At 45.2% G+C, this 15962-nt stretch overlaps 1 long non-coding RNA gene across 1 annotated transcript; it reads left to right on the top strand.

Annotated features, from left to right (window-relative positions):
- Positions 1-3379: 3379 nt before the first annotated feature.
- On the top strand, positions 3380-6781 carry LOC132005501 (uncharacterized). The gene is made up of 3 exons (XR_009400814.1): positions 3380-3707; positions 5179-5316; positions 6492-6781. It is a non-coding gene; the product is annotated as an uncharacterized LOC132005501 (long non-coding RNA).
- Positions 6782-15962: the final 9181 nt, after the last annotated feature.

Raw genomic sequence — 15962 nt, forward strand, 5'->3', positions numbered from 1 at the left:
CAAGCATGCCTGAGTGGGTTTTATACCAATTATAGATTCTACTGGCAAAGCCAGAAAGACAAAAACAATCCTTTCTCACCATTTCCTAGTTTCTAGAGAGCTCCTAACACTTGATCATAAATGAAGGGAAAATGTGTAATAACCATCTCAGAGAAAAAACACATTATTCTATTTTCATAGGAATATTTTGTCAAACATCCAGTGACATGCAAGGGATTAAGTTTTCACCAAGGTGTTGTGACCTAGAGTCACTCTAAAATGACACAGAGGCCGTTATGCAGAGAGACCCTAAAGCAGTGTTCATAGCAGGGGTCAAACCTGAGAAGAACGAGGGAAACAAGAACTGATTCACCCAGCACTGACCTGCCATTGTACATTCAAGGACACACCCAGAGATTTAGAAAGTGGTTACTCCCAAAGGAAAAGTGACAGAATAGAAACTTGTCATGACGACTACTTTAAGAAACATTTTCAATGATAGGGTACATAAATCTTTTACCCATGATGATTTTTGTCTTTTATTCACATTGTCAACACAAACACACAGAATGACAGAAAGGGAGCAGCTCTTATTTCTGAGTCATCTAGGATGAGGGATAGAAGCAAAAAATGTTCACCTGGAGCCCAGAAGTCTGACCTATCTATGGTCTCTATGGTCTCTATGGATGGTTCTAGAACCATCACATAAGGGCAAACTGCTGCATTCAGGTTAGATCTCATGACTGCCTGTACATCTCAGCTACAATTAATACAGAACTCATTAGCACCAGAGAAATCTTGCAAAAGTAGTACAAGTGATGAGGGAGCAGGAGGTTGGCTGAGGACAAAGCAAAATCTGGCGCCTTGCACCCCCTCTCCACCTGCCCCCTCCCTATGTGTAGCATCCCTCAGACACCCCTGACTGCCATAAAACGATAAATAGTTAACTTGCAGGGATCGCAATCCTGCAGAACAGGAATCTCCCTTGCTCTACAGATGTCCTAGAGACCTAAACAGGGAGGTTACCTTATCAATAGCACAAATTTCCAGAGGCAAATAACTCTCGGTTCCTGAAGCCCTAATGTCTCCCTCCCCACCATAAACTGGAGGACACTGAGGTAGAAGAGAATGTAAATGACAGCAGGATCATAATACCCCACCAAGAATCTCCCAACTATCTTGATGTTAGTGCCTGACCTAAAGACGACATTGATCAAGCCATAAGGTCAAGGCCTCCCCCACCCCCGCACCTTGTAGGCCCTCCCTAACATGTGAAAACTCTGTTGAAACCTCCCATCCCTTCACCACCTCCCCCCAGCCGCAGGGTATATAACATGCCCACCCTCACAACCCGGGCAGCAGCTCTTCCTGCCCACGGGTCCTGTCCCCGTGCTTTAATAAACCACCATTTTGCACCAACGACGTCTTAAGAATTCTTTCTTTAGTCGTCGGCTCCGAACCTCCTCACCCCATCGAACCTGACTTAGGTTCTGGGACTTCATCACAAGTACACATTCGAAGAAACAGTGATGATCTTACACTCCCTGCACACCCCCAGGAACACTAAGTAGAGAACCACCAGGTTCATCACCACCTGGCCAGAAATCAAGAGCACAATGCTTAACCCACTGAGCCACCCAGGCACCCCTGTTTTTCACATTTTAGGGAGCACGACTCACTCCCTGGGATTACCCTGCGAACTCTCTGAGTGATTCTGGATCTCTTATCCATCCTGTTTATTTATGCATTTTCTTAACCCTGGGATGCACAGAGCTGATAAAGCATTCCCATGGGACATAAATGAAAATGCTTTCCTCCGCTGATGTCCCAAGGAAATATTTTCAATACTTACCGGACTTTACTTAATTCAAAGTGACAACGGTTGGTGTCCTATTGGAACGCAGGTTCTAAGAAGGCAGAGAAGGATCTGGGATACTGGGGAGATGGGTTCTAAAGACCTAACTTTGAGTATTATTTCTGAAAAGGTTTTAAAAATAGGTACAAATATAAGGAAGAAACATCAGAGCTACAGAAATCAAGATTCACAATTTCTAAACACAAGGAATTTCCAGGGAAAAGGATGACATGACCACTGGGACTCACGACTTACGGAGCACCCAGCCATTTATGCTCTCGCATCGTTCTCAAGATTTCTTTCTCACAAGGTTTCTGCGGAGAAACCACAGATGCATCACAAGAACTGCTTTTAACATCGCCAACAGAGCCTCTTCACCCGAAAATGGCTCAGCTACCGGCAGGATCCTAAAATGCAGAAAAGGCCCAAATTCCTAGCCTTTGTGTCAGGAGCTAGTCAGAAACCGTGAGCTCCTGCAGGAAGAGCAATCCCTGCCTTTTCCTTCTCTGCTTTCAGGGGCGTCTCCCCTCCCACAGAGCCCACAAATTCGGCTTCAGTGTAGGAATCCTGTTCTCCATGGACCTAACCCTGCAGACTCGCGAAGCAGAGACCCTCTTACCCCTCCAGGAGCCAAAGCCCCCTCTCCACTAGTAAAATAAGCCGAAAAACCTCCTGCTCACCGCTGGCTTCACTGAGAATCACCTGGAGCCCGTAATTAACACAACAATGATGTCTCCACCCAAACCTACAGACAGACTCTGAGGGGGAGGCCAACAGATCGGATCCTTTTGAATCTTCCAACCTCTTCCTATACGGAAGCATCTGGGAGGACACCATGCAAAGCAGGGGAACCAAGGCTGGGGCTGGGAGCACAGTTCGAGCCCTGCCTTCTCCATGACCACAGTTTCCAGAGATTGCCTCCTTCTCCCTCTATCTGCTACCAGAGGGAGACACCAGACAGACCGAACTTTCCCATAGAAATGCAAATGTCTCTTTCAAAGTAAACACAGGATTTCAGAGCTTTTCCTTTATCCGCTGTTTCTTTAAAATACTAGTCTGAAATAATCTTTAGACCAAGGAGACACATTTTAGGGTGACAAATTGCTCCGTTTCCATAGGTAAATGTTTATTTCCATAACTACCTGCCACACAATTTCCCAAAGTGAATGTATTTACCCTCCAATCAGCAATGAGAATTCTTTTTTCTTTTTCTTTTTTTTTTATATGACAGATTCCAAGTAGGCAGAGCAGCAGGCAGAGAGAGGAGGAAGCAGGCTCCCCACTGAGTAGAGAGCCTGATGCAGGACCCTGGGATCATGACCTGAGCTGAAGGCAGAGGCTTCACCCACTGAGCCACCCAAGCAACCTCAATATGAAAATTCTAATTCTTAGCATTCTCACTGAAAGTTGGGGCTATACTTTTTATTTTATTCATTCTAGAAAATATTGAGTGCTTTCTCAACTGTAAAATAGGAAAAGGTCTTACTACAGTTGTTCTGGTTCCTGAAAAGGAAGCCACTTAAAAACATCAAGTGGTGTTGTAGGCAGGCCCCTGGCCAGGGCGGCCTCCTCCATTAAAAGATGGCGCCTGGCTAGTTGCCAGGTTAGGATTGCCTCGTGAGACTAAGCAGAACACCCAAAGAGGAAGTAAACAGCATTGGTTGCTAGCGAAGTTGTTCGTTTAGGTGCACAGCCTGATTCGCTCCCTCCTGTACCCTGCTCGCTGATTGGTCATGTAAGCGTATATAAGTGTGTAGACTTGCGGAAATAAGGAGAGAGAAGATGCATCCAAACCAGGGTTCTTGTCATCCTTGCGGGCCGAGGGCGATAAATGGCGCCGGCACCCGGGAACTAAAAAAAGGAATCTTGCAAGGTAATCTGCAGGAAAGCGGGGAGTAAAGGTCCGCGGGTAAGCGGGGACAGTAGCCACTTTCAAAAGTGGGAATTCCGTGGTAAAGCGGGGAGTAAAAATAGAAAAACCTTGCAAGGGAGAAGTCCGCAGGTATGCGGGGTAAAACCACGACAAAGGTGGTGGGAAACTTGTACAAGTCCGCAACAAGAAGTGGGGCGGCCATAGAGCCGGGATTAACTTGTACAAGTCCGCAATAAGAAGCGGGGCAGCCTTTGAGCCGGGATTTAGCAAGTCCGCAATAAGAAGTGGGGCGGCCTTAGAGCCGGAATTTAGCAGCGAGTCTTTAACGTCTGCGTCTGTTGTCTGTGTGTTCATAATGGGATCTGAAGTATCTAAAGTGCGGTTGGAAGGGTCTTTTTAGAAGACCTGCTGAAAGCCAATGGAACTCCACTAAAAGCAAAGACTGCTCGGGACTTTTTGAATACAATGGAAAAGGCGGCTCCATGGTTCCTAGATGAAGGCTTGCTAAACATACCTCAATGGGACCACTTAGGGGAGGATTTGAAGAAACAGGATGCTTTAACTCTTCCTCCTCAAATTTAACATAACAAAAGCACAGGCATGGGACATAGTAGTCTCCTGCAGAAATTGCGTGATCTTACTATCTGCACCATCCTTCGGGGTTAATCCTAAGGGTTTGTTACCTAATCATATATGGCAAATGGATGTCACACATGTTTCAGAATTTGGAAAGTTAAGATATATTCATGTCTCTGTAGATACCTGCTCTGGAATAATTTTCGCCTCAGTGCATACGGGGGGGAAAAATCCAGAGATGTTATCGCCCATTGCCTACAGGCTTTTGCGGCATGGGGAAAGCCATGCCAATTAAAGACAGATAATGGTCCAGCCTATAGCCCACAACCCTTTAAAGCCTTCCTACAACAACCTGACATTGACTCGATACATGGAATACCCTATAGCCCACAAGGACAAGGTGTTGTGGAGCGCGCGCATCTTACAATAAAAAATGGGCTTTATAAACAAAAAGGGGGAATAGGGGACACCTTCAGGTCCCCTAAAGATAAGCTCAACACCATTCTCTTTATTTTGAATTTTTTTTTTTTAAAGATTTTATTTATTTATTTGACAGAGAGAAATCACAAGTAGGCAGAGAGGCAGGCAGAGAGAGAGAGAGGAGGAAGCAGGCTCCCCGCTGAGCAGAGAGCCCGATGCGGGACTCGATCCCAGGACCCTGAGATCATGACCTGAGCCGAAGGCAGCGGCTTAACCACTGAGCCACCCAGGCGCCCCTATTTTGAATTTTTTAATGTTGGACAAAACGGGTAAATCAGCTGCAGACAGACATGCAAGTGATGCTGCTGCTTCCCCTAAGCCTTTAGTACTTTGGAGAGACATCCTCACAGGAAAGTGGAATGGACCAGATCCAGTGTTAGTATGAAGTAGGGGGTCTGTATGTGTTTTTCCACAGGAAAAGGAGGCTCCAATTTGGATCCCAGAGTGGCTGGTGCGTGCAGCCTTGCCTCCAAACACCAGTCATGATGCTGAAGATGCTGATGATAACTCTGGGGATGCTACACCTCCTGCGGCAGACTCAAGGCAGAGAGCTGTGAGCAGTGGTTAAAGCATGGCCATATCCTTTACCAGTGACTAACTCTTCTCTCATATTCCCTCCTCTCCCTTTGATGCATGGCAGGTCTGTAACTTGCTAGGAGCATGTACTGATATCTCAGCAGTGTCCATGTTAACAAGTGGACATATGGGGGGCCCTATTGGGACTGGGATGTATAGTACCCTTCTCAGCAATTTATGTAACTCCCATAGCCTATACTAATATGAGTGACTTACAGAATGTCTCCCAACAGCTCTCCCAATACTTGCGGGGGAATTAGTCCGCAGAATTCCAAAACTATACTCAGCACCTACTACTAGGCATAACAAGGATAAATAACACCAGAGGTGAGCTTGCAACCCTCCCAGAGATAATCAAAACATTGCAAGATGTGTTAACCTTTATGAAACAATGCGCTAGCATAATTGGTCTGATGATAATCCTCGTAGTGGGCTTGATTCTGCTAGTAAGGAAACTGCAAATTTGGAGGCAAAAGCAACCTAGGCAACAGCAGGCAACCTAGGCAACCTAGGCAACCTAGGCCTTGTTAGCCATCGAGGCTGGAACATCATCCCAAGTGTGGCTAAGTATGCTGGATCGGTAGTCAACGATGGGTAAGATTGGTGGGGGAAATATACCAACCTAAGACAGGATGTAGATCATTGATACCTGCCATCTGATGACGGGTAAGGATATTCCCCGCCACTGACAACCTAAGACAAGCATGATCCCTGCCATAAAAGAAAAAAGGGGAGATGTCGGAGGCAGGCCCCTGGCCAGGGTGGCCTCCGCCATTAAAAGATGGCGCCTGGCTAGTTGCCAGGTTAGGATTGCCTCGTGAGACTAAGCAGAACACCCAAAGAGGAAGTAAACAGTATTGGTTGCTAGCAAAGTTGTTCGTTTAGGTGCACAGCCTGATTCGCTCCCTCCTGTGCCCTGCTCACTGATTGGTCATGTAAGCGTATATAAATGTGTAGACTTGCGGAAATAAGGAGAGAGAAGATGCATCCGAACCAGGGTTCTTGTCGTCCTTGCGGGCCAAGGGCGATAAAGTGGAACAAATATCCAAATGGCTGCATCAATGTTTCAGCGAACTCCGGGATAAGCTAAGCAACTTTCTTTCCCTCTCTTAGGTAAACCTCCCCTCTTCTCATCTCATCCCCTCATTTCAGGAACCTGGTTCCACCCTGACAGCATGATCAACATGGCTGGCAGCACAGACACAATTCCTCTGGAAATCGGCCATTATCCAGCATCTCCCTACAGAATCTCAGCCCCTTACTCTAGGTGGGATGCAGTCTTCATGGCCCCAACCTACTGAGGCCTCCTTGGCTGGCAAAGCAATGAAGCTCCGGCTGCCCGTGATCCCCAGCTCTGTCTGCATGTTCTGTATTGGGGCTTGTTAGGCCCCCCCCAAAAAATGGTTCCATGATTAAAGGAGTGAGACTGATATAAAGCCAAGGTCAAGCAAAGCTTTATTCCATGCCAAGTATCAAGAATCAGACCGAACATTTGGGGACACACCTCTTAAAAGAGAGGGCAACCTTTCTCTGTTGCACATACTAGCTTTTAAGGGCAAAGGCCATGCGGTTGGGCCTGGCCATGCAGAGGTGGCCAATGAAACTGTAACACAGAGAAAGCTGCACAGTCATGCTAGGTGACCAATTGAATGACCACTTACTCTAGCAGACATTGGAACCAGCCTATCACCTTGGTCAGAATCGGTGCCCAAAAGGGGCCCAAAGGGCAGGGCCCATACTCCTTGGTAACTAGGAAGAAAGTACGCATCCCCCACCCCCCACTGATCGGATGTCTCCACCTGGCCTGACCCATTCTAGTATTTGAGCTTTGGTACCTGGGGCTGGTTTCCAGGACTTGTTTTTAAGTAAGTCCCCTGGGGGAAGGGGAGCAGGGACAGTTTAAGGGTTAAACAACAAGGTTATTGTTTAACCTTAATGGAAGCCTCTTGCTAAATAGGTCCTTACAGGCTGAAGTGTGGAGGTCAGTTAACATAACAGAATGAATGTGAGGAGAGGAAAATTTGTTTTCCTCACTCCATTCTCCATTCGTTGCTTTGCCGAATACTTAAATTGAGGTAAGACAGATTCATGAGGAAAAAAAAAATTCTTAATTATGAGAGCCTGAAAGACATGAGGCTCAAACACAGGCAATGGAAGCTTGCATGCCACAGTGACTTAAAAAAGGGACGGAGGGATTTAGAATTGCAAACACGGGTCATAAACTCACAGGAGAATGGAAAGATGAAATTGACATCGAATAATGCTTTGCCCCTCCAGGTAGACAACTCTTGAGGATGTAAAAAGTTAATCTTTGGTGTCAGCAGTCTTTCAGGTTGAGGTCCACCATCTAATCATTTCTTGGTATGTATCACAGACAAAGAGGGTAATTTATACCCTCCTATTTCCACATACTTGGTATTTTTGGCGCCTGCGGGAAGCAGGGAACAGAAAAGAACCCAGAAGAGCCCCAGGGCAGGAGTTGGGACTCCTTAGCTCCCTAGGTCAGCCATCTTGGAACACAGGTTTTCCTTATCACTACAAGACCGTTTTCTTCCTCACTTTACGCATGTCCTACTGATTTACAAGGAAGAAGCTTTCTTATCGTATCTATAGCCTACCTATCTATAGCCTACCTTCCATTAACTCAGACACATGAACTCAGTTTCCTGAGGCCCTAACATCACCCTTTCCTCCACAAAATTGAGGGAGGCTGAGGCAGAAGGAAAGGTATATAAAATTAAATCCCTTCTAAACCTGAAACCAAACCACAAGGAGGTGTGATAGAAGAATACAACAGTCCTCCAGGAAGCTGGCAAATGTCTTCATATCCTTAGCTCACTGGAGGGAAAAACAGCCTTTGCTTGACAATAACTAGGTCCCCATTCTCAAGAGTCTTCTTTCCCATATGACAGTCCTTCTGGACACCCCGTTTGTCCTCAACTCCCCAGCTCCCAATTATATAATCAGTGACACATCAGGAAAATGAGCAGCTCTTTCTGCCTAGCGGTCCTGTCCTAGTACTTTAAGAAACCACTGATTTACACCAAAGACATCTCAATAATTCTTTCTTGGTCATCAGCTCCAGATTCCACCCCACTGAACCTCACCTATATTCCAAAACTCCGTCAAGTTCCATGTTGCTTATCGGTGGATGGACAGAGTCATGGGAGCCTATAAGAATGTAGCAACCAGCACTTATCAGCACTTGCTAGATCCTTATCCTAACTATGCAGGCTGTAAGTCAGCCTTTTGGTCTAAAAGTGAATGTTTTGTTTCTATGTCTCATCTTTTCACCAAGTAACAATTTTCTGTCCTTAAGTTACTTTTTTGTAGCTCCAAGTTTTCTTTAGATTCCACTTCATTTGCACATAGTATTAGTTACAGCAGGAGAATTTCTATTCTCCACTTATATACAACACCCAGCAGTCATCACGGTGTGCTACTTAACCCATCACCCATTGCATCCACCCCTCCCACCCACTCCCTATCCAACCACCCTTAGGTTGTTCTCGACAGTTAGAAGAGTCTGTTCTGTGAGGGCACCTGTGTGACTCAGTCATTGAGCATCTCCCCTCAGCTCAGGTCATTATCCCAGGGTCCTGGGATCAAGACCAACATTGGGATCCTTGCTAAGTGGAAAGACTACCGCTCCCTCTCCCCCTGCTTGCATTTCCTGACAAATAAAATCTTTTTAAGATTATATATATATATATATATTTTTTTAAGATTTTATTTATTTATTTGAGAGAGAGACAATGAGAGAGAGCATGAGCGAGGAGAAGGTCAGAGAGAGAAGCGGACTCCCCGTGGAGCTGGGAGCCCGATGTGGGACTCGATTCCAGAACTCTGGGATCATGACCTGAGCAGAAGGCAGTTGTCCAACCAACTGAGCCACCCAGGCGTCCCTAAGATTTTATTTATTTATCTGACAGAGAGACATTACAAGTAGGCAGGGAGGCAGGCAAAGAGAGAAGGAAAAAGCGAAATCCTTATTGAATATGGTGCTTTCAGTTTGCGGTGTAGAGAAATAAGGCATCTGACTGGGAAGATCTCACAGTAAGTAACATGACATGTGATGAAACCAAAGAAATTTGTTACTTGAATTGTATTGTAACGTTATTTTGGTGAGGACTAGTCCTCTTCTGGTTATAAGTTACGGACTCTGAGAGGGTGTGTGATCCTGGTTCTGTTTGTGTGCCTGAAGTTGTTTTTTGGCCACCAATGGTAATCAGTGCTTCTGATCTGCACCCCAACTTGCAACACTTGGGCTGGACTGTTTCAGGCAGAAATGCTCACTGCCTCTCACTGCTGAACTGCTACTCTAACAAATCTATGCCATGGAAAGAGGTAGAGCCTAGAACTACACTTATTACCATGCTGAGGAAAGGGAGGAAGGTACCGCACAGCAGTGTATCAGCTTCCCTGAAGGATCACCCAACCACACTGGATCTGACCTTGACTAGGTGATCTACATAGGAAATCAGGGAGCAACCACAGCACATGCCTTGCTTATCTGGCCTATTTCACTGTCCAGATGGCTTCTTCATCTCAAACATCTATTCTACCATGTGACATTTTAAAGCTGCCCACATGACTGCATCATCCAACAACCTCCTTCATCCCTTGTCATGGATCTAGGCAGGGATAGTACAATAATCACTGACATCCAACAGTACTAGTCTTCAGGAAGACACAGGAGGTCGATCAAATCAATAAAATAAAAGAGGACTTCCCTACTCCTGAGAAACCCACATTTTCCATTTCTTTTCCCCATTACATGTATTCATCAGATGACACCAGCAAGAGCTGCCTGTGCCTTTGCAGTGACTAAAGGGAGCCAACTCTGGCTCTCTCCCTACACAGGAAAGAGTTCCTCACATTTCCTTTCAATAGGTCTTGTCTTTCTCTCGAAGGACGGTGCCTTCCTCAAGTTTTACTTAGATTCACATCCCACATCATTCATGTTGGAACTAATACCCATTGGCTTTCCATCTGTCTAATCTCAATGAAGCATTTTCTGAGGACACTCTTTCCATAGCACAGGCAAGAAAGAATGGTTGTGGTGCCTATGTAGCTGGAAAGAAAAATGAGGGCGAATACAACTGGAGATCGGGAAATAACTTCTACATCTAGGGAGTCACTAGGGAAGCTCAGGACAATTCTCCTCTACACGCTAATTCTTCATCTTATATTTTTTGTCTCTTCCCTGGGCTACCACATGATTCCTATTGGGATAGATTTCTGTTTCTTATGGGGTATCTATGACACACATAACATGGTCATATGCACATGTGTACCTCATAGACACATCAAAATACCACTCAGTGTAGGACATGGGGCACATGCTTTCATTTGGGGCCATGGTGCAGTGCTAGAGAGTCCCAAGTCTAAGTCCAGAATATGCCATCCTGACTAAAACAGATTTAGGGAAGGCCTGGGGGAGGGGGAGTGTTCTCTATGGGTTATGGGAGGGAAGGCATTGCAAGAAATAGAGATGGGGGCGCCTGGGTGATTCAGTGGGTTAAAACCTCTGCCTTCAGCTCAGGTCATGATCCCAGGGTCCTGGAATGGAGCCCTGCGTCAGGCTCTCTGCTCAGCAGGGAGCCTGCTTCCCCCACTCTCTCTGCCTGCCTCTTTGCCTACTTGTGATCTCTTTGTGTGTGTCAAATAAATAAAATCTTTTTTTAAAAAAAGAAAAAAGAGGGGCGCCTGGGTGGCTCAGTGGATTAAGCCGCTGCCTTCGGCTCAGGTCATGATCTCAGGGTCCTGGGATCGAGTCCCGCATCGGGCTCTCTGCTCAGCAGGGAGCTTGCTACTCTCTCTCTCTCTCTCTCTGGCTGCCTCTCTGTCTACTTGTGATTTCTCTCTGTCAAAATAAATAAACCTTTAAAAAAAAAAAAAAAAAAAGAAAAAAGAAAATCATTTTGAAAGGTCCCTTATTCCTCACCTCTCCCCAAACCATAGTGTAAAACCAGCCACCCCTATGACCCTGGTGGCAGCAACTCTTTCTGCCCTCCTCCTCTCCCCATGCTTTAATAAAACAACATTTGGCACCAAATACGACTCAAGAATTTTTTTTTTTTTTTTTTTGGTCATCAGCTCCAGACCCCACACCACTGAAGCTCACCTATATTCCAAAACTACAGCAGACAGAGCCAGAGCAGGGGAGGGTATTGAACATGGCACTGAGTAGACAGGAAGTTCCCACAATGCACTGCAGCAGCTTCCCTGAATGGTCCCCCATCTACAGTGGCTCAAATCTTGATTGGGCTTTTATCCCTGGGAGAGCAGTGCTTGAGTTCAACCACGCACACACTTTGGTGATCCTGCCTACCCCAGTGTCCAGAAGGCTCCTTCACCGCCAACAGCTACTCTACCATGTGACTTTTGGAAGCTATCACCACATGATTGCATCACCAATACCCCTCTTTATCCTGAATTAGGTTTGGGCGATCGCGGTAAATATGATCCGACAGCATCCGATCATCAGTAACAAATAGGAATTCAGTTAAATAATGAAGATAAAGTAGGACTTCCCTACTCCTCAGAAACCCACCACATTTGCCAATTCCTTTCTCCCATTACATGTATTGATCAGATGACATCACCAAGAGCTGTCTGTGCCTTTGCAGCGACTGAAGAGAGCTACCTCCGGATCCCTCCTCACAGTAGAAACAATTTTTTAACACTTTCTTTTAATAGGGCTTATGCTTCTCTCTAAGGATGGTGATTTCATCAAGTTCTACATAGATTCACATGCCACATCCCAGTGTTTAATGTCTGAATTAATACCGATTGGCCTTCCAACTCTCTAATATCAAGTGTTTAGTGAAGACACTCCTGCACAACCCAGGCAAAGAAAAAAAAAATGCTTGTGATGCCTATTAGATGGAAAAAAAAAAATTAGCCAAAATATAACTGTAAATCTGGAAATAACTAGGAAATAAAACAAATAGAATTTATTTTTCTAAATCCACGGGGTGCATTCTTTAAATTGAGACTGTTACGGTCAATTTAATGTTAAAACCTATTTAACTATTAGGGCCTGCTGAGCCAGAGCAACTCCATATTGCCCAGGTAGCCATATTGTTCTTTACATCCACGGACTTCATTCCGGGAATAAACGCCCCAGTAGTTCCTGGTATGGTTCTGGGTATCGATTCTGGGAGCAAACACCTTAACAATAGAAGACATGTACTTTGGATTGTCGGTTATGCCCTATAAAACCAGCCTGTGAGATCAGGAGAGGGTCGTTGTCTTCGGAGTCGGCCCTGGCCGGTCATTCTGACTTCTAATGCTTGGCATAGAATAAGGCTTTGCATAACTTTCATTTTGTCTCAGGCTCATTCCTTTGATAACTGGCTCAACATTCCGGGGGCTCATCCACGACCGAAGGCATCAGAATTTCTGGGAAAAGCCTCCAGAGGTAAGATCTTGAGATTTTATCCTGCAGGATCTGTTCTGTCTGGTTGCAGAGCTCCAGGGTATAGCCCACCGGGGACAAGCTGGACACAGCATTGCTCCCGGGGCTGCAGTGGATGTGGGGATGCCCCATCCCTCCACTGGGATATTGCCAGGGGGTTTGAATCCCCCTAGGCTGTCAGGGGATCTGCCTGGGGGTTCAAGTCCCCCTAGGTGGTCAGGGGACCAAGAAAATCCTCACCAGCGGCAGGCTGTATTTTTGAGTTGCGATTAAGTCTTGCACACCCTTAGACTTGATATCTGGTTGAGGAAGGGCTGCTGGGTCTGGTCTGCAGTTGTCTGATCCTGTCTTTTTGTTGTCTGTTGTGTTGTTTGTTGTATTTGAAGAAATGGGGCAAGCGGAGAATAAGGGACCTATGACACCCCTAAGTCTTGTTCTCCAGCATTTCAAGAATTCTCAAGGTGAAACCACCCAGTTGGGTGACAAAGTTTACCCAGGAAAACTCTCTAAAACTAGGAATCCAAGGGGCACCTGGGTGGCTCAGTGGATTAAGCCGATGCCTTCGGCTCAGGTCATGATCCCAGGGTCCTGGGATTGAGCCCCGCATCGGGCTCTCTGCTCAGCCTCGAGCCTGCTTCCTTCTCTCTCTCTCTGCCTGCCTCTCTGCCTGCTTGTGATCTCTCTCTGTCAAACAAATAAAATCTTCTTAAAAAATAAATAAACAAACAAACAAACAAACAAACAAACAAATAAATAAAACTAGGAATCCTTTCTATGCCTTCTGGCAGCAATCCCCCTTCTGTTTCTGCACTGACTTGGGTGCAGCCTGCATAACTGCCTCTAGGCCGTCCTCGGTGCTTCCTGCACCATGGCTCCTTTCCCTCTTCACTGTCAAGGAGCAAGAAGAGCACCCCCTGGACCTAACACCCCCCTTTCCAGATCTTCCCATCCATGTCTCAGGTAAACATTCAAAGTGGAGTGGGTCCAGGTGAAACGTAAATTGGTATTTGAACTAAGTTAAATGTGTTGGTTTAATTAAGATAGACATGTCTTTAAAGTTACAGCAGTAAATGTGAAACTTCAATCAAAGTTTACTGAAGGTCCAATAAATTCATGCTATTTGTTAAAATATGTTAGCAAAGAAATAACTGAATTGATGGTTAATTGTCTGTCTCAAAGTTTTAATGGGTAATTGTTAAAGTAACTTTCAAAATATTTGGTAACCTGAAACTTGAACGTTTTGGTTGGATGACAAATGGAATTAAATTATGGACATCTAGGTCTTAACCAAATGAGACAAAATGCTAAAGCACTGAGTACTTGATGTAGGTTTATGCTTTTGACTTCTTACTTCTTATGCAATTCTACTGTAACTGTTCACAATCGGTTAATACTTAACCATCACGAGAGACTGAAGTGTTTCTAAGAATATAAAATTCTGCTAACTGTAACTAAGACTGATAGAAGTATGGGAAATAACCATACATATAAAAAAGTAGGAGATACATAAGAAAGATAAGGAATGGGAATACCTTTTATTAAGGAAAAAGGTTATTTTTTCCTAAATGAGATGGTTGTTTGAAAGGAAATGGCTTGGGACAAAACCTGGATACAAAAGAAGTTGTAAAATGTTTGTGAAGAGAAATTTTCAGAAAAAAAAAAAATTAGGTATGATCAGGACAGACCACCAAAAGAAATATACCGTAAGGTTTTTATTAAAGGTTTTAATGTTGTCTGAAAAACCAGAGGAAAGACAGTTAACTGATAGTAAGTTTAAAAAAACTGTACACACACAAAAAAAGAGGGCCTAAGAGAATAAATAGTTTTATATTAAAGTATGAAAAACAGACTAAAAAAATAGTTAAAGTTTTGGCATTACATGAGGTGGGAAGGATACAGAAAAAAAAAAAAGTCAGTGGGAAAGAAAAAGGCAGGTAGCAGATGGTCAATGGAAAGAAAAGCCTAAACACAGAGAAAGCAGGAGGGAAGGCTTAGATTCAGATCAGTGTGCTTACTGCAAGGAAAAAGGACACTGGGCCAGAGAGTGCCCTAAGAAGAAAATGGCAATGCTGGCCACCAAAGACTGAAGGGGATGTGGTTTGGGGCCCCTCCCCAAACCTTGGGTCAAAATTGAGGTGGAGGGGAAATCAATTGATTTTTTGGTGGACACGGAAGCCCAATTTTCATCATTACTAAAGTCTATGGGAAAACTATCTGGAGAGGAAGTCTGAGTACAAGGGGTAAATGGCACAGAAAGACAGAAATGAACAACAGAAAGAACTTTAAATTTGGCCTCGGGAGTAGCCAAACATCGATTCTTGGTCCTCCCTAATGCCCAGTATAACCTTATGGGAAGAGATCTCCTCCACAAACTACGGGCTGGCATTCAGTTCTTGGAAGGAGACATGACTGTGACTTTGGGACAACCCACTGTGCAGATGCTTGTGGCAGCAGTAGATGAACATCTCCTTTACAAGCCAGTCTCAAAACCAGAGGAGATAAGGGAGGAAAGCCTTCTCCAAACCCTACAGGTCAAACTTCCCAAAATCTGGGCAGAAGGGAGGCCTCCTGGCCTGGCCAAGGGATGGCCTCCAGTAGTGGTACAGTTAAAAGTAACAGCTATGGCCATTCAAGTCCGGCAGTACTCCCTCTCCTGGGAAGCATAGTAATGGATCAGAAAACATATTAATCGCCTCCATGGAGAGACATCCCCTCTCCATGGAACACACCTTTCTGCCCATCAAAAAGGCTGAAACTGGGGAGTACCAACCCTTTCAGGACTTGTGGGAAGTTAACAAATGGGTTGAAGATATCCACCCAACGGTGCCCAACCCCTATACCCTACTCTCCCTCCTAGGCCCCAAAAGAACTGTGTATACCATCTTAGATCTCAAGGATGCATTTTTCTGCATACCTTTGGCAAGGGAGTCTCAACCCCTCTTTGCTTTTGAGTGGTCTGACCCACAGGAAGGGTTCCAAGGCCAGCTCACCTGGACAAGACTTCCCCAAGGATTCAAAAATTCACCCACCATCTTCGACAAGACCCTACATGAGGATTTGCATGAGTACAGAATCACCAAAATGGGAGTCACTCTGTTACAGTATGTTGGTGACTTGATAATAGCCGCTGAGGACTGTGAGTCATGCTTGGGAGGGGGGGCGGGGGGAGGGCCCACGGGCGAAAACTCTCTTACAGACTG

Source organism: Mustela nigripes, chromosome 17 (genome assembly GCF_022355385.1).
Source record: "Mustela nigripes isolate SB6536 chromosome 17, MUSNIG.SB6536, whole genome shotgun sequence".
Taxonomy (NCBI): Eukaryota; Metazoa; Chordata; class Mammalia; order Carnivora; family Mustelidae; genus Mustela; species Mustela nigripes.